Consider the following 22,372-nt stretch of genomic DNA (forward strand, 5'->3'; position numbering starts at 1 on the left):
CAGAAAACTAATAGTTATGCATCTGTCTAAACAAGGCCTGTTAAAACCACAACTATCTCATCAGCCCTTCCTGTTTTAGCATTCTCTATTCTCAAGAGAAACATTTTTTTTTGGTACCTTCCTATTCTTTTTCTTATATTTTATTACTTCTTGGTCTATTGTTTCAGAACACTTTGAAACACAGTTTTTAAAATTTATCGGCTAGTGTGCCCAACTTCAATAATCTCAAACTGGTAAGCATTTTCATTGGAGAAAGTTCTTATAATTTAGTTAAGAACAGGGATATAGATGGTAACTTTTTGAACTTGAACTGTCTAGAGAAAGGGCTTTCTAACACAGTTGATAAATAGACTGAAAATAGAAGCAAATCATAGAGCCCAGTTCTTTATTTTAGCTAGCTAAATAAACAATGTTGGGGGTGGGGCATTTTCTAGAATCTATTTTACTTTTCATTACTAACCTTACTAGTGTTGATATGTGCACTTTTATCAACTAGCATGCAGTTAACAGTATGAAACTGAACATGATTCATTTGATGTTTTCAAAGGTAGAAACTAACTTTGTAGCTTTTTTTCCCCTTTTGAATACAACACTGCTGAGGTAAAGAATGTTGTAGCTTGTGGGTGAGCTCAATAGGGCCAATTATAACCTGACTACTCTTCCACCATGTTGAAATATCTGACAGAACTTACTGTGTCCTTGGATAATGGCATTTTTTCTTCTTCTTAGCAGACATCTAATTGAGGAGATTTCCTGTTTCGTAGTCAAGGAAAGATGAAAACAAAAGTACCACACTGTTGCTTCTGACCAAGGTATTTAAAATTTTCCAGTTGATCACAACGCGATATTAATTTTAAGCCTTGTTTTTTAAAAAATGAAACATAGACGTTGTGAAAAAACATGCGTGTATTCTATAGTAGCTAAACTATGTGTAGAATGCAAGGAGTGTAGTTAGTGTACTTTAGTCATTCAAAACAAGGTGTAGTAGTTTGTGACATGTAATTGACATTGCAGCTTGTAACTCATGGATACTTTGGGGTATAATTTAGTTTCTGTTGATACTTGTTGTGTTTTTGTTGTGTGTGTGTGTGTGTGTGTGTGTGTGTGTGTGTGTGTGTGTGTGTGTGTTGGGGGTGGGGAAGTGCCAGAAATTTAGATGTTTAATCCAGGTGTTCGGGACTGGGAGGAATCTCAGAAAGCAGCAGCCCTTTCCTTCTAGTGGGTTTGGGAGTAGAGGAAAAAGCCCACTCCCTGCAGCCAGATTGGGCCAAAATGGAAAAAAGGAGGTGCCAAGATAAGCCTGCCTAATTTAGTCTTTCCAAATTTACCAAATGTCACCCCACCTTCCCTGTGTCAGCGTGATAAGGGGAGTGGTAGAGAAAGGCAAAATGTGTTTTGGGACACTCCCACCACTGGAAACCTGTGGAGTAGGGTGGTAATCATGTTCTTGTGATAGCAGATTGTGGTCCCTTTTCCTCTGGCTAGAAAGGCAGCAAAAATTTGGTTGAAGCATATGATAAGGCTATTTTTGTCAGTGAAGATGGTTGAATAATTCTTAATTCCAGCAATTAGGTGTCCCTCTGTGGACATACTATAGTCCTTTTCTATTACTTTATGAGACTACTGTTTGCCAACTCAGAGTTGACCTTATTTTGAAGTAGAAAGAGTGAGGGACAAAGAAAGACCAAGAGGGGCAATTATATAAGGGAGACAAATAGACTGGAAAAAGAGGAGACTTAAAATGAAAAGAAGAAATCGAAAACTTCCAAAGAACCTGTGGCAAATTTTATTTTCTAAAAAGGTTATTTCTGGCCCTACACGCTCTTCCACAACATTGCCACTTTCCATCGAGAGGTAGACTCTCCATCTCCTCAGCTTGAATTTAGGTGAGGCTTTGTGGTTGCTTTGAGAAAATAAACATGGCTGTCACCTTCAAGACCAGGCCACAAGGGGTGATACACCTTTCTCTTGTATGAGATCCATGACTGTGTCTTAAGATGCTCACCGTTGGAATCCAGCTGTGAGGAAGCCCAGGCCACATGGGGAGATCACATGTAGGTGTTCCAGCTGATAGCTCTGCTGAGGTCCCAGCCAATAGTCAGCATTAACTGCCAAACTTATGAGAGAGTCTTCCATTGATTCTAGTCTCTAGTTTTCGAGCCCTCCAGCTGACATCAAGTAGAGCAGAGACAAGCTGTCTCCACCAAGCCCTGCCCAAATTTCAGACTCGTGTGCAAAATTTTTTCAATCTTGTAAGCCAGTAAGTTGTTTGTTACACAGCAATAGATTGGAACAGAGACCTTTTCCCACAGTTCAGAAGACTGTAGATCTAAGTGAAAACAACTGAAAGTAGAATGTGATCTATGGACCAGGGGCTATTTTATCACATTTACCTGAGGAACAAACAGGTTAAAATGAACCTAAAACCTTTGGAAACATTCATGTGATGGCCGTTGTAGAGAATGGAAGGATGAATAGAGAGATGGTGTAAATACCATTTTACTGTTCTGTTAAAGCTCAGCATGGTAGGCAGAATGATGGTCCTCCAGAGACGTGCTTGTCCTAATCCTTGAAACCTGTGACTATGTTACCTTACATGGCAAGGGGTAATTGAGGTTGCAGCTAGAATTAAGGTTGCTAATCACTTGACCTTCAGATAGAGAAAGTATCCTGGATTATCCAGATGGGCTCAATGTAATCACAAGGGTCTTTAAAAATGGAAGTAGAAAGCAGAAGAGTTAGAGTGATGCAGCATTAGAAAGGCTCAATTTACCCTTGTTGGCTTTGAAGATGAAGATGGCCATGAACCAAAAATTCAGGCAGCCTCTGGAGATTGGAAAAGGCAAGGAAAGTGATTCTCTCTGGAGCCTCCAGAAGGTGTGCAGCCCTGCCAATACCTTGATTTTAGCCCAGTGAGACCCATTTTAAGCCTCTGACTTCCAGAACTGTAAGATAATATATTTGCATTGTTTTAAGCCACCAAATTTGTGGGAATCTGTTACAGAAGCAGTAGGAAACTAAAACAGTCAGCCTCTTGCATGTGGCCAGAAAACGAAAAGGTTATATACTCTTGGCATTTAATCCATTCATTCATTGTCTTTGGGCTGGCTAAAATATAGAATTTCAAGCACCATTTGTTGAAAACAGTATTGAAAGGTTCTTTTTGTCTTCTTTTGTGAAAGAGACTTTATTTTTCTTTGAAGCTTTAATCTTGGTGACAGTAGTCCTGCATAAACAGACACTATTTATGGCACTGCTATTGTATTACTAAAAGGGCTTGTTTCAAATATAGTAGCATTATTTATTATGTCTTTTGTGGTTAAGATCTTATACACATTCTCTATTTTTATTTTTTAATTCTTCCTTCCCTTCTAAAAATATTTTGTGATCTTTATATAAAGCATTTATTTCTGTAGCCCCATCTCATTATTTTTATTGAGATATAATTATATGCAATAAAATGTACAGATCTTTAGTATATAGTTTGTTAACTTATGATAAATACATGCACCCATGTAATCAACACTTAAATAAAAATATAGAGCATCACCATTACCCTAAGAAGTCCCCTCATATTCCTTTCTGATCCTCCGGCTCTCCCTCACCATCCAGGCAACTGCTATTCTGATTTCTATCCCCATGTATTAGTTTTGCCTATTCTTGAACTTCATATAAATTGAATCATACAGTATGTACTCTTTTAGGTCTACTTTTTTCACTCAACATAATAGTTCTGAGATACACCCATGCTCTTGTATATGTCAGTAGTTCATTTCTTTTTATTGCTGCATAGTATTCTATTTTATAAATTTCCACAATTTATTTATTTTCCTACCAATAGACATTTAGGTTATTTTCCATTTTTTAAAAAATTTATTTCATTTAGCTATTATGACTAAAGCTATACATAACATCCTAGTTCATACCTTTTATTTGACAAATATATAGTGATAGAATTACTAAGTTCATAAGGCAGGTATATTTTTAAATTTTAAACTTCAATTTAATTTGAAAATTAAAAAAATAATTTTTTAAGAAACTGCCAAAGAGATTTTTACAGTGGTTATACCATTTACCTTTTCACCAGCAATGTGTGAGAGATTCAGTTGTACAGCCCCTTTTGATTAGTGATGCTTTCACCATTAGTACCTAGTACTCCTAACTCTCATTGGATGGTAATGAGTTAGTGCTAGGATGGAGCATAAAAACATTTTCAATGGAGAGAAGCATATTAGATACTGTCTTGGTGAACATTAGGGTTATAATAAGAGAGGTGGTCATAGCAAGGCGAGGTAGAAGGGAAGATAGCACCTAGTAGTGAAAGAACGCTTGAATTTAGAGTCAAAGAATCTGGATTTAGCCCCAGTTCTTCCAGTTTGTTCTGTGTTTCCTGGGGGAGTTAATCAGCTTCTTGGATTCTTAGCTTTCTCCTTGCAAAATATGGATATCACCTCATAGGCTTAAAAGTAATAGCAATGAACTGCCACAAAGTGCACACTTATTTTGTGTACTTCCTTCAGAGGAAGAAAGAAGCCATTATTACTATGATTGGTGCAAACCTCCTGCATTATCTCATTTTTCCTCACACAGATCTTATGAAGCAGATATTAATATTATTCTCATCTTACAGAGGAGTAAATTGTGTCAAATACTGCTTTTTGTTTTTCAATCTGTCCTCCCCTTATTTCTTCATTTTTTATCTGGGAACTTGGTCACTCCAAATAAAAGCTATACTTATCAGCTTCCCTTGCAGCTAAGAATGACCACATGCCAAAGTTCTAACCAATGAGCTTAAGGCAGAGTGTCATATATGACTTTCAGTAGGAGTCTTTAAAAGATGAGAGAGTAACTTTATTTGCTTTCCCCTTCTTGTCGAATGGGGCGATATGGGATGGCTAGAGCTTCAGCAGCCATGTTGGATAATGAGGTGGTAGCAATGTGTTAAGAACAGGAGAGAAACAAGAGAGAAGGAACATGGGTTTCTGATTGTTATGGACTTTGTTTTCAAAAGCTAGAAATAAGCTACTGTCTTGTTTAAGCCACTGCTGCCATTTCTGTTGCTCACGTCCAAATCTAATCCTAGTACTGAAATGAGAGTTTAAAGAAGTTGTTATGAGGAAAATGAAGTCTTCAAGATAAAACAAAGATTAATTTATAACTGGTGAAATCTTGGAGCATTTGTTAGTTGTTAAGTAAATACGAGGGCCAAGGAAGGAAGAAAAAGGTAACCTTGAGGAAAGAGCCCCTTTTCTCTCACCTGATTTGCTATTTTAGGTTTTATAAGACAATGCAAACAAATGTTAGATTATTTTGACTATTTAATCTGTGAATTTTCCAGGCCTCTTTTTCTTCCTCTTCTTTTTTCTTCCTTCACTTACTTTACTGCTTATTAGTATATGGACTGATGAGAATTCGTACTAGAAACTTTAGATTCTTGTTAATAACTCTCATAAAGACTTTTAAAAACCATAAAGTCAACCTTCAAGCAATCATTCCTTAATTAGGGCTGACAAAGTGTGGGAAAGCAGCTAAAGGAACTGTAATGGTTCCCACCCCTCACCCCTCTCCAGTATGATGTTGGGAAGCAGAATAAGCAGGAATTGGGGTATGGGGTGGGAAGTATCTGGGAGAGACACTCCAAACCATTTGTACCTGCTCAACACAAACTCAGAAGAAACAAAGTTATAAAACAAAGACCTAATCCCTCCCTCCCTCACTTTCTTCATTTTTGTCTTTTGTTCCTTCTGTGTTAAGATGCCCTGGAATTAAATGCAAGGATTTAGATATGGTTCCAGGAATTCTCAATCTCGCAGGGGAGACCGAATGTAGACAAATTCAGCAATATCATGAAGGAAATAATAGAGTTATGCAGGGCTCTGGGAACATGCAAGAGGAAGCTTGCATGGAAGTGATGTTTAATTCAGTAGATATTTACTGGGTACCTACTATGTGCCAGACATTTTGCTATGCTGGTGATGGTAGTGAACATTACACAGTCCCTGCCCTCAAACCCTCATCTTCTGATGGAAGATACAAATGACAAAACTTAGTAAGTTCTATAATAGGTGGGTGTGGGGTGCTATGGGAGCTTAGAGAAAAGTTCCTAAACGAGGCCTGGACTGAAGAATAGTCCCTTGGACAAAATGACCTCTGTGCTGAGATCTGATGGAATAGCGTGGATTAACCAGGTGAAAATGGGGTTGGGATGAATCCTCTAGGCCTATGTCTGAGAGCTCTGAAGCACGTATGGATAGAGGATGAGAGATGAAGGCGAGACATAAGCAGAAGCAACATTATGAAGTGACTTTTAAGAACATGCTAAGGATCTGCCTCCTGGTATGCTGCACTGAGGACACATCGCTTCTGTGATCATCCTGCCCAACATAAAATTATATTATATATATATATATATATATATATATATATATATATACACACACACACACACACACACACACACACACACACACACACACACACACATCAGACAGATCCAGACAGATCCAAATTGAAGGGCATTCTACAAAATGGCTGTTATATACCCTTCAGAAGTGTCAAGGTCATGAAAGGCAAAGACTAAAGAACTGTTCCAGAGTAGAAGAGACTAAGGAGACAGGAAAATTGAATGCGAAATGTGATCCTGAATTAGCTCCTGGACCAGTAATATCAACAATATTTATATTTATATCTCTTTTGCTATAAAGAATGTAATTTGTTCTATTGGAAATATCTAAATGAATTCCGTATATTTGTATGGTATTGTAGCAATGTTAATTTTCTGGTTACAAAAATTGTATTGCAGTTATATAAGTTATGGTTCTTATTCATAGGAAATATATACTGAAGTATTTAAGGGTAAAGGTATTATCTGCAATTGGTTCTCAAATGATGCAGAAAAAATAGAGAGAGAACGAGAGCGAGAACGAGAACGAGAGCTAGAGAGAGGTAGTAAATTGGGACACCTGGGTGACAGGTACATGGAAAGTTTTTTATACTACTCTTACAAATTTTCTGTAAGTCAGAAATTATTTTAAAACAAACAGTGTTTTCTTTCTTTCTTTCTTTCTTTTTTTAAATATGCTTAGCGCCTTGTATTTTATTTGAGGACAGGAGGAAATGGTGACCCATTGGAGGGCCTTGTGCTTTTGAATGATGTCTCATTCTTCAGTGCAGTGAATGGGTCAATCTGGGATGGACTCATCACCAGTTCAGAGGCTCTTGTAATAACCCAAATAAGTGATGATAGTGGTCTTGAATAAAGTGATGACAATGGAGGAGAGAAGTGGATAGATAAACGAGATACCTAGGAGGTAGAAATCAGAAGATATGATGGGATGTTATGGAGATGGAGGAGTCAGAGGTGACCTTTGGGATTCTTCCTAGAGTGATTGAGTAGATGTGCCTTGAATATTGTGAGATAAGCACCAGAGGCAAAGGAACAGATTTTTAGGGAGAAGGATGATTTTAACTTTAGATCTTACCAGCAAGCCAGCTCTAGCTATGGCCTTCCCCATTTAAGTCAATGGCAACTCCTTCCTTCCAATTGCTCAGGCCCAAAACATTGGAAATACCCTTGATTCTTTTCTTTTTCTCCTATCCAGTTTGTCAGGAAGTCTTGTTGCCTCTTCATAAAATGCCAAATATCTGACCACTTCTCACCACCTCCACTGATATTGTGCTGATTCAAGCCACCATCTGGATTATTTCACAACTTCTTACCAGGTGTCCTGCATCTACCCTTCCTTCTTACAGTAGCTAGTTGGACGTCTTTTAAACAGAGGTAATGCCACCCCTCTGATCCAAACTCTCCAATGATTCCTAATATCTCTAATGTCTTTCCAAAGGCCTTTAAGAATTGGCATAGAATGGCTTCTAGTATCACCTTGATCTCATCTCACACTCTTCCACTTGTTCAGTCTGTTCCAGTCACACCAGCCACTTCGATTCTCCTTAAACTTAAAGACATGCTATAGCCTTGGGAGCCCTTGCTCTTGTTCCTTCTTCTGGAATACTCTTTCCTCACATATCAATATGATGGAAAACCCTGAAATGACAAAGACTTGACCAAGGTAGAAATATTTTTCTCTCTTATATAAAGGAAATATGAAGGTAAGGAGTCCAAGGATGATATGGTGACTTCGTTGTATGTCATTAGGCCCCAAATTCAGACATTTTTGCTTCCGTAGCTTCAGCATCTTTCCTTAGGACTATGTCAAGGCACAAGGTGGATGCTGGAGCCCCAGATATCATGTTCATATTTCACACTGCCACCAGAAGGGTAGGCAGAAAGAAACTCTCAACTGAGTCAGTTCCATTATAAGCGGCAATCTCAGACCCTCTACAAATAATTCTGTGTATAGTTCTTTGGTTACAACTTACTCACAACTTACAATTTGAAAGCGTTTTGAAGGACTTTGGCTTTTACATTGAGAGGCCATATTTAGTTGTTAGGAAGGCTGGAAAATGCGGTTGTTTATTTCATGTGGCAACATGCCCAGCTAAAAATTAAAGTTCAGTTGTTAAGGAGAAAGGGAGAAATAGATATTGGCAAATGTAGCTAGCAGGCTTTGCTGCAGATATTCTTTCTAATGTTGATGACTTCACTATTACCTTATCCTCTGTGAGCACAGCCACAGGACCTGGTGTAAGATTGCCCATCTTTACTGTGGAAGATGAGTCGTGGGTAGCCTGGGTTTCAAGCCCCACTGGTGAGATAGTAGGAAGGAAGGACAGCTAGGAGAGAGAGTGAGGAAGCCTTGGACATGTAGGAACGGTGAAGGGAGATCAAAGCTCTGATCTTTGACTAATCTATGACTAAACTGAGGTTCTCTACAACTAAACTGAGGTTCGAGTCTTACTGCTGATATATATCCTTGTTTCTGTTTTTTCTGTAATCATTCACACTCAGGGTGGTCTGTGTGTGATTTGGCATGAGATGTAGGTATGCTGCTGGGCTTGGGTGTGAAATGTGTTCATGTTCAGAGTTTCTCACATTTCCCATTCTTTTTTTTTCATTTTTATTTCAGCATAGAACAGTGGTAATGCTTTTTAGCCACATGTGATATTATCTAGTGCAACTTAAATAATGAGATCCAAGTGTGAGTGAAGCTTTGCTACAAAGAGATAGGACTTAAAATTACAATAAATTACAATAATATATTTTTCTGAGGTGTAAACTTCTTTGTAAAAGGAATGTGTACATAAATTTATCTGTTTTAATAAACTAGCTGAAAAGAGTGGTTACTAGAGCTTAAAAAAAATTAAACACCAGGAGATCATTTCCTATAATTTGACATGTTCAGAAATACCTTTTAAAAACAAGGTAGGCAAAATATATGTATTATAATATATTCTATAGAAAAAAGTCTTTAGATTTATCCAGTATTTTCTAGCTACTGTTCATTTCTACATGAGTGACAGAGAAATTTTATTTTCTGATATATCTTTTTAAAATAATTAGTTTGTATATATATTTTTTATTGTAAATAAACTCCACCCTTAAACCCAAGGCAGGACAAATAGCCAAGGGGTGCATATTACTTAATGAGGAGGCAGGTAACATGTGAATGCTCCCATGTGACACAAGTGATGCAGCCTGTGGCACTGCAGTGGTGGCACATGGGTTGGAGGTGAGGGGAACCCCTGCTTACACCAGCTCCTGAGTTATCAAGAAACTCTGTTCTAAATTCATATAAACGTAAGTTTCCTTGGGGAGGTGCTGTGTATTTCTGTGGTTTCCCATTCTGTTGTAAGAATTATGTCTAAGCAGGAGACCCCTGAGTTTGCTCTGTTCAGAAACCCAGGGCACAATAATCAGACCATGGCCAACACAAGTGATATGTTCTAAAATTTTCAACTCATATCAAGATTTACCATGCACATACCTATTTTAGGGAAGAGTGGAGAAAGGATCGAAATCTTTTAAGTGTCAGACAGTGGGAAATGAAGATGGTTCCAAACTTTTTTAAGCTAATGGTGATATGGACACTTGGCAAAACATTTAAATGTACGCTGCATATAGAGCAAAAGGGAAGGTAGAGGATGGGGGCTTGGATGCTGAACAATGGAGAAATGGAGCTGAAGAAGATGAGATAGTACGACCAGCATGGAAGGCAGCTCTGGTGATGGAAGGAGCATGGTACAGCTGTGCAGGACAAGTCTGTTGTTAAGAGAGTGGAAGTCCACATGCAAGGTTGGTGCCAAGGTCTATGAGAGGAGAAGATGGGAGGAGTCAATCTCAGTATTCTTTCCTCCAGAAAATACCTCTCAGAAAGTCAGAAATAAACATCTTAATATTTATGTTTTGTAGTATCAAATGCATTCCCAACTCAGCAAACTAATTTCTTCTCCAAATATGTGTTTGTAAATCTGTAGAAACAGCCTAATTCTCTACTACCTGGCATGAATTCTAGCTTTTTCTCTATAAAGCTCAATTTCTTACTAATGAGTCTTCTCTCATGGAAACACAATATTGTCTGAAGTTAGTTACAGAGATCTGACGATTATTCCAAAAGAAAATAATTGTCTACTTTTGTTGATGTAAACCTTTGGCCAAAAGAAACCATTCTTCTTTCACTTGAGAAAACTATCTTATCTAAAAAGAGTAAGTTCTTATTTCTGGTAGAATTTCCCTTTTCAAGGTGAGCTTATGATTCTATGCATTCATGGACACCATGTCTTGACAGTTCGTGGCATCATGAGCATCATTATTATATCAGAAAGAAGCCCTGTGGGTAAGTTTTACTTCTTGATTCAGGTGAGATGATAATGTTATCTTTATATCAATATCAGGCAATTTATTTTGGTCACTTTAGCAATATAATTACCTCTACTTATTATGAATATCATGGTTTTAAAACTATGGTTCATTCATATGGTCTTAAAGCTGTTATATTTGGATTTTATTCAACTTGAAAGGATAGTGTCTTTTTTCTTTAAATCATGTAAATTAAAATGCAGAAAATAAACCATTGTGATATTTGAGTTGGATGTTTTAATTACTTAGTCAGAGAAGTCAAGGTTGCATTTTCATGGCAAATATAATTTGCAGATGACCTTATTGTTTATTTGCATTTGTACCTAGAATAAATTAGTGGTCTTAGAAAAGTCTTCACACCAAGGGACTTACTGAGGTTCATACTATTAAGCTAACATCAGAAATGTCACTTCCAATAGGTTTTTGCTGCTTGAAAAACAAATGATTTTATGACCTGAAAACAATCACCTTAATAAGGGTGAGTCACTGAGGGATATTGTATGGGAAGAGATGTGTCAAATACTGAAAACCCAGATATAGAAAGAGTAATGCGATGCATGGAAAAGTTGCCAAAATGGTAATCCTGACTATATGAAAATGAAACACCCAAGAGGTGACCTTAATTATTACTCAGGAACAGGAGTGATGTGCTCTGCTAGAAGCTTGCTATGACAACAGTTGTACCCTCCTCTTAGATTCTCATGATGGTTTCTGGTTAAGGTGGCATATATTCCTTTCAAAGTTAACTTCATTTGTACATACTTTCTTCCCAAAGCAATTTATTTCCATTTAAATAACCCAGGCTGACTTTAAACAGTCCTCTGTAAGAGTTAACTTGCATATGATACTTAACCACTTAGGAGCATTAAAGTGTCATATGAATGCTTAACCTTACAACAGAAGGACATAAGTCTACCTGAAAATAAAGTTGTAAAAGACAATGCTAAATTTTCATCAGATTGTAATTTAAAAAAACTAATAAAGACATTTTAGTATTATAATTCTTATGTGATTAATAGTAAATCTATATAAGAAAAATTTAACAAATGTTTTGAATCTGATGCTTCCTCCACTCCAGGAATACTTAGAAGTGAGTTAAAACACTCTGATGAAAATGTTGCTTATACAAATGTATGTATTCTATTATTTATGTATATATTGAAAACCAGACAATGGAATTCATAAAAAGTTAGAACTGAAATGAACTTTAGGGATCATCTAGTGTATTTTCCATTAACTAATCTGTGACAAAGGCAAAACTAGAATTTAGGTCTTTCAACTTCTAGTCTTTGTTCCTTTAATTATTACACTGAGTTCTTTATTGTCCTCATTTAAATTATTTAATTTTCGAGAAAAATAATAATTTCACCAAAACTCTTTTAAAACTTTATCTTTGGATATGAATTTCTAAAATTTGGGGGATATCACTTAATAGCTTCTAAGGGAAAAGATCATTTCATAATATATATTATAAATAATTTTTAAACCTAAGAAATAGCTTTCTCTACTTCAAATATAGGTTAGGAATGCTGATTAGCAAAATAAGTTCCTACTTTTAACCTTAGAAAGATTTCACTTTTCTTTTATGAATTCTGTAAACTTTTTTTTCCTTGATAGTCACATTGAGCCTCAAAGGTTAAATCCCCAACCTCATTGTAGGAAAATAAACATTCAAAGTTTTGGTAGTATAACTTTAAGGAAAATCCAAAGTCCCTTCTTTGTCATTGTCTCATTCAGATCATAATAAATATTTCATTCCCAATCTAATGGATTTGGCTTGGAGGTACCTTACACAGCCATATTGTAATGTTAGAGTTTGGTTTGTTTTAAAAATTTATAGCAATTCTAAGCAGAAGTTAGATCTGTTCTCACAACTGCCAATACCGCAGGCCATTTTCTATAAACATCTTCTCAAAAAAAATCAAACACACATTACACAAAGAACTAGAAACACAGCTGTTTCTGGTTCTGATCTTGAGACATCAACTTTTGCTTGGCAAAGTGCAATTGAGAATGGAATTGATGAAGTCTGATCACCTATTCCAAGGAATTTTGCCTGGGGATGGAAAAAAAAATGGTAGAGGATGCCTCTTACATCACATTCTTATTTAATTCAAAACTTATTTCCTAGTTGAAAAAAGAAAGTAGAAGTAGTGAGAGAATCCATATAGTCCAAAATGAGATGAAGAACCATTTAGTTTGTCTTTCTTATTTTAAAAATATAAGCCCTTTGAGTTAGATGTATACTTACCATATGACCTAGCAATTCCATTCCTAGGTATTCATCCAAGAGAACTAAAAACATATGTTCACATAAAGACATTTATACTTCTAAAAGTGTTTTTCTTTGACTCCTAAAATTCTCAAACTGGAACCAACTCAAATGACCATTAATATAGTATGGCCATACAAAGGATTACTATTGAATAAAAAGAAATGAACTACTGATACATACAAGAATGTGGGTGAATCTCAACATTATGCTGAGTGAAAGAAGCTAGAGACAAAAGGAACATCTTTATGAAGTTCAAGAATAAACAATACTGGTCTATGGTAGAAAAACATCAGGATGGTGGTTTCCAAGGACTGGTAGTGGAAGATTGACTGTAAAGAAGCACAAGAGACTTTAGGGACTGCTGCTGTGTCTTTATTGTTGTTACTGACATTTTGGGTTGGATAATTCTTTCTTGAGGAGGGCTGTCTTGTGCATTATAGGATATTTAGCTATGTCCCCTGGCCTTCACCCACGAGATCTCAGTAACACCTCCTGTTATCTTAGATGTGACAACAAAAAGTGTCTCCAGACATTGTCAGATGTCTCTTGGGTGACGAAATCATTCCTGGTTGAGAAACACTGTTGTGGATTACCAATTCTCATCAAACTATACATAAAAGAAATATCATTTTATTGTATATCAATTATACCTCAATAAAGTAAATAAAAATAAACCTTTTGCAGAAAAATGGAGTAACATTGCAGTAGAGGAGTGTGACAAACACTACCTCAGCCAAGTGATCAAGGTCAACATCAACAGTAATAAGTCATGTTGATAGCATGTACTGTTGTTATAATGATAAGAATCACACTTTATCTCTGTGGCCTTCCTTCCAAAAACACATAACTCCAGTGTGATCATGAGAAAAACTTCAGACAAATTTTAATAGAGAGGCAATCTGTAAAATACCTGACCAGTACTCCACAAAACTATCAAAAACAAGAAAAGTCTGAGAAATTGTCACATCTAGAGCAGCTTAAAGGGAAATGGTAATGAATATAATGTGAGATTGGGGATGGGATCCTACACCAGAAAAAGTACAGTAGATAAAAACTAAGGAAATCTGAATAAAGTATGGACTCTAGTTAATAGTGATATATCAATATTGGTTCATTAATTATGACAAATATACCACACTAATGTAGGATGTTAACAATAGGGGACACTTTAAGGATACATGGGAACTCTCTGTACTATCTCAGCAATTTTTCTATAACTCTCAATCTTTTCTAAAACAAAGCATTTACTAAAAATAAATTAGTACTGACATTGAGTTTACAGAGTATTCAGAAATCTACAGACTTAAGTTTTTTTTTGTTGTTTCTGTTGGTTTTCAATACTTCTAACCACAAACATGCCAAAGACATTTTATTGTCATTGCCATCTACTCCTAGACCTTTGATCTCATAAATGACCTTAAAATCTGCTTGGGACATGGTTGGGCCAAATACGATTTAATTAAATTAGATAAAAAGTTTTGAGCGCTTACTATATGCCACACATTGAACTAGTTATCGGAGACATGAAAATGGATGAGATCTGGTCCTGACTCCCCAGGAGCTCAGAGTCTTGAAGGTGGGCACCATCTGATGTAATTTATTATAGTAGTTATTTATTATAGGATCATTGAGGTGGAAAACATTTTTGAATGGAAGAGACTTTCTTTTCCACGAAACAGATTGTTGTGATTCTGGCCTAGGGAGAGCCCGAGTCTGAATTAAAGTGGTAAAGGGCTATTTTGAAGAAGAGAGGAATACAGGTTAATAGAAAGTAAGAATATTTCTTCAATATGCTTCATCATCCTCATTACTCTTTCAATGTTGGCCTGTGGGAGCAGTTGGGAGAGTTTTGTGAGGCATGATGCTTGCTTTCTGTAATAATAGTGGCAGAGCAATTGTATTCTGCCAGATTATGGTCTGAGCTCTAAGTCTTCCTACGGCTGTGCTTATGCCCAAGTCTCCACATCTGGACAGATCTGTGGAAGGTTCAGGCCAGATGTTGTATAAGTCACTGAAACTTCCTGCATCTCCATTTTTTTATCTGCAAAGAAAAGAAACCCGCAAACCTCATGGGATGGTTGGGGTAGGGTAAATGAAAATTTTTTATAAATGGTTAGGTGCTTCCCAAATGTTGATGTTACTATCTAGAATCTCTATGTTGATCTAGGACTTCCGTGGACAACTTTTATCTTAGACTTTTTTTTTTTTTTTGCAGTCGTAGAAAATTACCTAGCGTAAGGGAGATGGCATAGCATGATGATTAAGAACACAGACTTTGGAGTCAGTGAGACCCTGGGTTTAAATCTCAGCTTTGCAATTTAACAGCTGTGTGGATAGAGCTGTGCTTCCACTGGAGGTTCCTGTGGAATAATGTATAGTTAAGTACAAAGTATACTGCCTGTTGTGTAGCAAGCACCTGATAATGAAAGTTGTTATCTTATCCCATTCCTATGTTTAACCAGAATGTAAACTCCATGAAAGCAAGAATTTTTATTTATTTCATTCACTGGTGTATTCCAAGTACCTGGAACAGTAACTAGTATATGGGCAGTACTTATTAAATACTTGTTAAATGAATGAATAAAGCTGTGGGCTTCTCTTCAGGCTCTGTCTGCCACACACATATGAAAGGCACTCTGGTAGGGACAACTCTGTGGCTCAAGGATTTTTGTGTAAGTTTCTAATATCCATATAGTTACATTAAATGCAGATAATGCATTCAGGCTCCCCAGTTGTGGTGGACTGAAGATGGCCACAGGTTTTTGACATTCTCAAGTTACATGGAAAGGCTTTGAAGAATTATGCATCATGTGGAGAAAATAGATAACTGGAAAACCAGCTATAGAGAAAGTTTCTAGCTATGGAGAAAGAAGCTACAAACTGTTTGGGGACCATGAAACTTGGACCATGACTCAGAGTGGTCAGTTATCAATTTTCATCTTCCCCTCCCTTTGTTTTCAGAAATGAAATTGACGACCTGCCCACTTTGAGCAGAGAAGAGAAAGGGGCAACTTGCCTCATAAATGAACCCAACGAATCCCTCTTTGCCGTAACACTATGAGATGTGTGGGCCCACAAGTATACCATAATATCTTTGATGACCACTGTAGTAGCCAGCCACCAGAGTAGTCCAATGATCCTTATCTCCTTGTATTCAATCCTTCTATAGATTTTTCTCAGATAAATATGGCTGACCTGAGTAAACTATTAAGATAGTGTGGGAATGATGGAGTGTGATTCCTGAGGCTAGGTCATAAATGATGTTGCAGCTTCCATCTTGCTTCTCTTGGATCACTTGCTCTGGGGGAAGTAACCTGCTATGTTGTGAGCACGCTCAAGCAGTACTATGGAGAGGTCCAAGTGGTAAGAAACTAGGGCTTCCTACCAACAACCAGCATTAACATGCCAACTATATAAGCGAACCATTATGGCAGTGGATCATCCAGCCTCATTCAGGCCTTCAGAAGAATGCAGAACTGGCTACTGACATCTTGACTGCAACTTCATAAAAGGCCATGACAAAGAATAACTTAGCCAAGCTGCTTACAAATTTCTGACCAACAGAAAATGTAAGATAATAAATGATAATTTAAAGTTTTGGGATAATATGATAGACAACAAGAATATGGTCACTTTACCCATCTATCCTGTATTTTTGTTTCTTTGATAGTTTGTTGCTATGTTCACTCAGGTTTAGCTCGTAGTTGGAACTCAAGAGCTTTAACAACAAAATTGTTTTCTAGTTATGGTTTCTCAGGAAGCTGGATCCTGCTTTATTGATATTCTATACTTCCTTTAATGGTAGGTAGACCTCCACCTTGTTATATAATTTACAAAAGCCAGGATCTTAGAAATGGCGACACTCATAAGCCAGCACAAAGTTGCCTAATGGTCCTATGTTTTCTGAACAATATTAGTAATATTTCTATTTCAGCCTTATATAACTCTAACTTAAAAAAATATTTTTGTGGAGAAATTTCATGTTGAGGCCCAACTAGGCCATATGTTCAGGGCATATCTCTCTCAAACACATGCATGCACAGACCTACAAAGAAAAGGGATGATGGATGAGTGAGAAAATTAGAGACTCTAATCTTTAATAACTAGCAGTAGAAACTCATAATACCTTGACTTGGGCTCTGCTTTCCATGTCTTCTTTCCAAACAGTGCTTTGTCAATAATACCAGGAACTTCTTGCTTAGGTTTTCTTAGAAGTTACTTTCCTAGATGAGTGTTTCTCTAAGAGTTCAGAATTAATCAGAGCAGGGGCAGTTATCTACACCATAGAGAGGAGGCTTTTCATGTAGAATTTCTCATTCCCCATCTGTCCATATAGCTGTGCTTTCAAAAGTTGATGACTGCCTCAGTATAAATTAATGAGGGAGTGGTAGAGAGGAGTCCTAGAAAGTTCCACTCCATGCTTCTAGAAAGACAAAAAAGAATAGACTTTGATAAGGCAGGGAATAATTTCATCAAGTCTAAGGACTTTTTGTCAGCTGAGGCCAGAGAACCCAAGAATGGATTGATAAGCTAGGAGTGTGCTGTTATCACTCCAGAAGAATTTTAAGAGAATTAGCAATGATCCCACCTGGATGGTTAACACTCCTTATCCTATAAGAAAGACACTGGTTCATATAATTTCAAAAATATTTTGTCCAACTCTAAAATTCCATGAAGAATCCACCTGGCATAATTTCTTCTCTAGATGACATACTACTTTCCATTTGTATGAAAACCCAAGAACTTTAATAGCTACTGTCTTTATTCTTGTTGTCTTGCGTGAATGTTGTTATAGTAATACACATTGATTCTGTTTTTCTACATTTTATTTCCCTTCATATAATTTCATAAAGTAGGTTTATGCCCAACTTGAATGTCTCATGAATATATAGGGAAAAAGTGGCTAATTACGTTTGTATCAAAATAAGTTCAATAAAGGTGAACAGGAACAGCAATAGAGATTAAAAGTAACCCTAATTGATGGGTTATAAACAGGATAAGAAAGGGAATAATTTATGGGCAACTGGCAGCTGGAAAGGTAGTGAATTAGTAAGACAATAGTCACAGACCTTTAACTGACAGCTCTATCATCTGTATAGAAACCATGTGTAAATAAGAACAAATGGTTTGGACGCAGAGCTCACTATGATGCTACAATTGTGTCATAAAAAAAGAAATGGTAAAAAAAATCCATTTAACCATCATAGTTTATATTTCTTAGTCTCCTACTAGTAGAGAATATTTTCTCAGCCATGGCTTAATGAATACTTTATTTTTATGACTCAAGTGCAGAAGCTTCTACAACAATGAGATAACAACAGGACCACAAACCTCTACCTAACAATTATCCTGTACTGGCACGTTCCAGTCAAGTCTCTCAAGCAAGCAAGGAAACAACCATAAAAATGATTTGCATGCATTTGTATGGACTTGGCTTCTGTCACATGTCCACATTTCTTTAGCTCAGGTTGTATGGGTGCTGGTGCCAAAGGCCCTGTATTTTCAGGTGTCTCCCATGTGGCATATCTGCAATGATTCAGATTGAGGATTATAATCTGCTTAATTTGTCCTCTTTCGTAAGGTCACCACATTAATCCCTGATAATTGGAGAGGGATGAGAATCTTCACAAACACCAGAAGGTATGTGACACGTGCTAGTTTGAAGGAATGGAGAGGAGGCATCAGGTCATCTCTCACAACCCATGCTGCAAAGCAGGGTTGTATGGAAAATCCACCTTGATCTATCCACATGATGCTCAGCTCATAAATGAAGATACAGAAATGACAACAAAGAAACATACATTACTTGGGGCTCCTTGAGCAAGCAAGTATGTTTGTGTTCCTATGACCAGACTTCGGAGCGAGTGAAGGGTCTTTACTCTTGTGCATGAACATGTTTATCTGTAGGACATGAATGTCTCTTACAACTTTGTTTTTCTTAACAACATTTCTGTTTTTCTCTTTATAAAAGTAATTTATTGATCAAAGTAGAAAATTACATAATATTCCAAAATTATAAAGTAGAAAATAACAGTTACCTATAGAACACCCCTCAGAAATAACCACAGTTAATATTTGGTGCATTTCATGAAAACTTTTTTCCATTGTGTGCATATTACAAAATTAAGATGAAATGCATGCAATTTTCTATCTTTTCTTCACTCAACATTAAATTTTTACTCTCATTAAAATTTAATTTGAATGCATACTCTTCTATAATCTAGAGGTGCTGTATGAGTAAGTGCTGTGGAGTCAGACAGATCCCAGTTCTGGTCCTGATTCTTTCAGCTGTGAATGGGCAAATAGCCTCAGGTTCACCACTTATAAAATGGGGATAATATTAACTACTTCATATGTTTTCCTTAAGGATTAAATAAAATAATATATGTAAAGCCCTGCCATAGTTTCCATAGATGCTAAGTGTGAAATATATGTTAGCTACTGCTGAATCATTGCTCAGTTCTTATAAATGGAGTCTGTTCCCTATATCTTTGCTCTTCATAATGTTGCCATATTTGCCTACACTCAAAATTATTTCCTTAAGATAAATTCTTAACATTGGAATAAAGGGCATAAACATTTTAAAGGCTTGATTTAAATGCCTTTCTAAGTTAGTTGTATCTGTTTTCACCCACACTAACATTGCATAACATTGGTCACCTGGCTCCATCCTTGAGAGCACTATAAATTATCTTTTGTAACTGTGCTAATGCAATAGACAAATAATAATGTCTCATTTAAATATGAAATTTGTTGGTTACCTAGTGACATTGCATATTTGTTTGTTCATATATTTGTCTGCTTTTGTGAATTGCTTGCCTAGCAATCAATGCATATTACCACGTGCCATTTTTGTGCCAGACACTGCTAGATATATCATAAGAACAAATTTGTGTCAAGATAGATAAGATCCAAGCTCTGATAACATACCATTTATTAAAAATGCTCCTCATGTTCATACACTGTACTAAATGCTTAACTTAATGATAATGTGAAAGACTTTGGGTTCCCTGGTTAAAAATTAGCCTCCTTTTGGTAACCCAAAGTCTGTTTTGCAACTTCGTTATTTGAGCCACATTCTTCAGAATCAAGGATTCACATTTGTATATTCTGGACAAATAAACTGCTATGGTATGAATTTAAATTTCATACACATACATGAAACAGAGATCGGTGGATGGACTCACACAAAAGGTATAGAAAAGAGATGTGTAGTGCTGAATTAATAACACTTGGGTGGCCAGAAGAAGCTGAAGAATATATAATCCAAACAACAATTAGCATGTATAAAGTCAGTGTACTTAATCCAAATTAAGGTGGTGTTCTTTGAATCCTCAGGTTGAACAGCCTTTCCTACATTTGACAACTGAAATGGAAGCATCTTGTGGAAGACACCCACCTCAAGTTGTAGGCACTCACCCATTCGCACACCATTGTTCAGTTATATCCTAGATTAAAACATCAACTTTGGTTTGACAACTGCACGGTGGCATCTTTTTTTCCTGTGTAGGTAAATTAGAACAATCCAATAGCAGGTATAGGTGAAAAGTTTCTCCTTATTTCCAATGGTAGGTATAGGAGTCCCCAACATTGTACAATACTTTCAGGGAGCTGTCTTTCACAGGGATATTTACATCCCCTTCTGATGTACTGGCACCTTCCAGTTTAGCAAGATATTTTTTATTGCCCTCTGCAAAAACATCACACAGAAGAAAGGCTAGCTTGTGGTCATTCTGCCAATTCATATTTTTATTGCAATTCACAGCATTCAAATAATTTTCTCATATATTATCACAATGATTCTGGGGGGTACTGAAAGCTAGCTCCGCAAATATCACCAACACATGAAAAGACAAAACTGGAATTGTCTAAGAGGGGTGAAAGTAAGGTCAGAATTTATTGAGAAGTTTGGTTTGAGGCAAGTTTTTCGATGCAGGGCGACTTGATTAGGATTAGATAAGAATCACCATATGTCCAGGATTGGTAAAAACAGCAAGATGAAGATTTTGAGATAAGAGATTCAAGGAATATTAAGGTATAAATTGTCTATCGATATTTTCCACTGAAGAGTTGATGGTTCTGTTGGTAAGGTCCTATGATAAACAACCAAACCATTTGCTTGGGAAGGACAGTCCTGGTAATACTAATTAGTAATTAGTAATACCAGCAAAGACAGTGGACACAGAAAAATGGCATGATGATAGAGGCTCTATTTATCCCTCTGGTGACCAAATTAAAGTTGTGACAGAAACAAGGAGCAAACAGCAAGGAAAATTGCTTGGAATCTATATGAACAAGCCATGCAACTAGGGAGAAATATAAGAAATCACCCTGCAATGGCAGAAGGTAGGATGGGGTGAGGATGCGAGGCTGCCAGTCCTGAGCGAGTGAGTGGGACAGAGGCTATAGCAGCGGCAGCCAACAGCTGCAGATGCCTCTTAAAGGGGCTGTGTCCGTGAGCAGACTTTCTTGTTGAGAGACCTACTTGCTCTAGCACCAGCGCTAGTTCGGCTGTGCAGGGGGCATCAGGCACTTACAGGGGGACACTGAGTTGTTGGAGCGACGGCAAAGGGGAGATTTGCTCTGTATAGAAGTGCTGCAGGTATCCATTGCTCCTCTGTTGAGCCCTCCCCCTTCCCAGTGCCTGGACTGAGCACTGCCATAGCAGAGATGTCATCAAACTGGATGAGAGGTCGCTCTGCCCAGAGGATTCCTTGAAACTCTGCCTCCCCCAACTTGCAGCCCCACCCATGCCACAACCAGGTGTGCCCTCGCTTAGTCAGGTGCCCCTTGCTAAACAGCGCCTAGAATCACACTGGTGGCAACTGGCCTCAGTTTGAGGCAACTATAAGCACAACATCTGTGGATGCTTGCTGAATCTTAACAGGTGGCCCTAGAGGGGCAAAGGCTGGGTCTAAATTTGGCCTGTAGCTGAACCCCTCTCAGGACTGTGCCACAGGACACCTACCACACAAAACCACACTAATAAGACCAGGAGACTTAAGAGCTTTGAAAGACAGCCAAAATGGGAAGACGAAGAAGCTGAAACTGTAGGAGAGAACAGAACAGAGATCTAGAAATCATGGAGTCAAGCAATCTAACAGATGCAGAGTTCAAAACACTGGTTATAAAAATGCTCACTGAACTTAGGGGAAGTGTAGATGAATTCAGTGAGAACTTTAACAAAGAGATTTAAAAAACCATAAAAATGAAGATGGAAATTGTAAAAAGGAACCAGTCAGAAATGAAGAACACATTATCTGAGATGAGAAGTATATTAAATGGAACAAACAGAGTGGATAAAGAAGAGGATCAAATGACCTATATACATGATGGGGAAA

General features: G+C 37.1%; 1 long non-coding RNA gene across 1 annotated transcript; it reads left to right on the forward strand.

Annotated features, from left to right (window-relative positions):
- The first annotated feature begins 223 nt into the window (after positions 1–223).
- On the forward strand, positions 224–21,917 carry LOC111733576. The gene is made up of 3 exons (XR_002778036.1): positions 224–812; positions 18,613–18,671; positions 20,370–21,917. It is a non-coding gene; the product is annotated as an uncharacterized LOC111733576 (long non-coding RNA).
- The last annotated feature ends 455 nt before the right edge of the window (positions 21,918–22,372 follow it).

The sequence above is a fragment of the Pteropus vampyrus genome, unplaced genomic scaffold (assembly GCF_000151845.1).
Source record: "Pteropus vampyrus isolate Shadow unplaced genomic scaffold, Pvam_2.0 Scaffold582, whole genome shotgun sequence".
In the NCBI taxonomy this organism is placed as follows: Eukaryota; Metazoa; Chordata; class Mammalia; order Chiroptera; family Pteropodidae; genus Pteropus; species Pteropus vampyrus.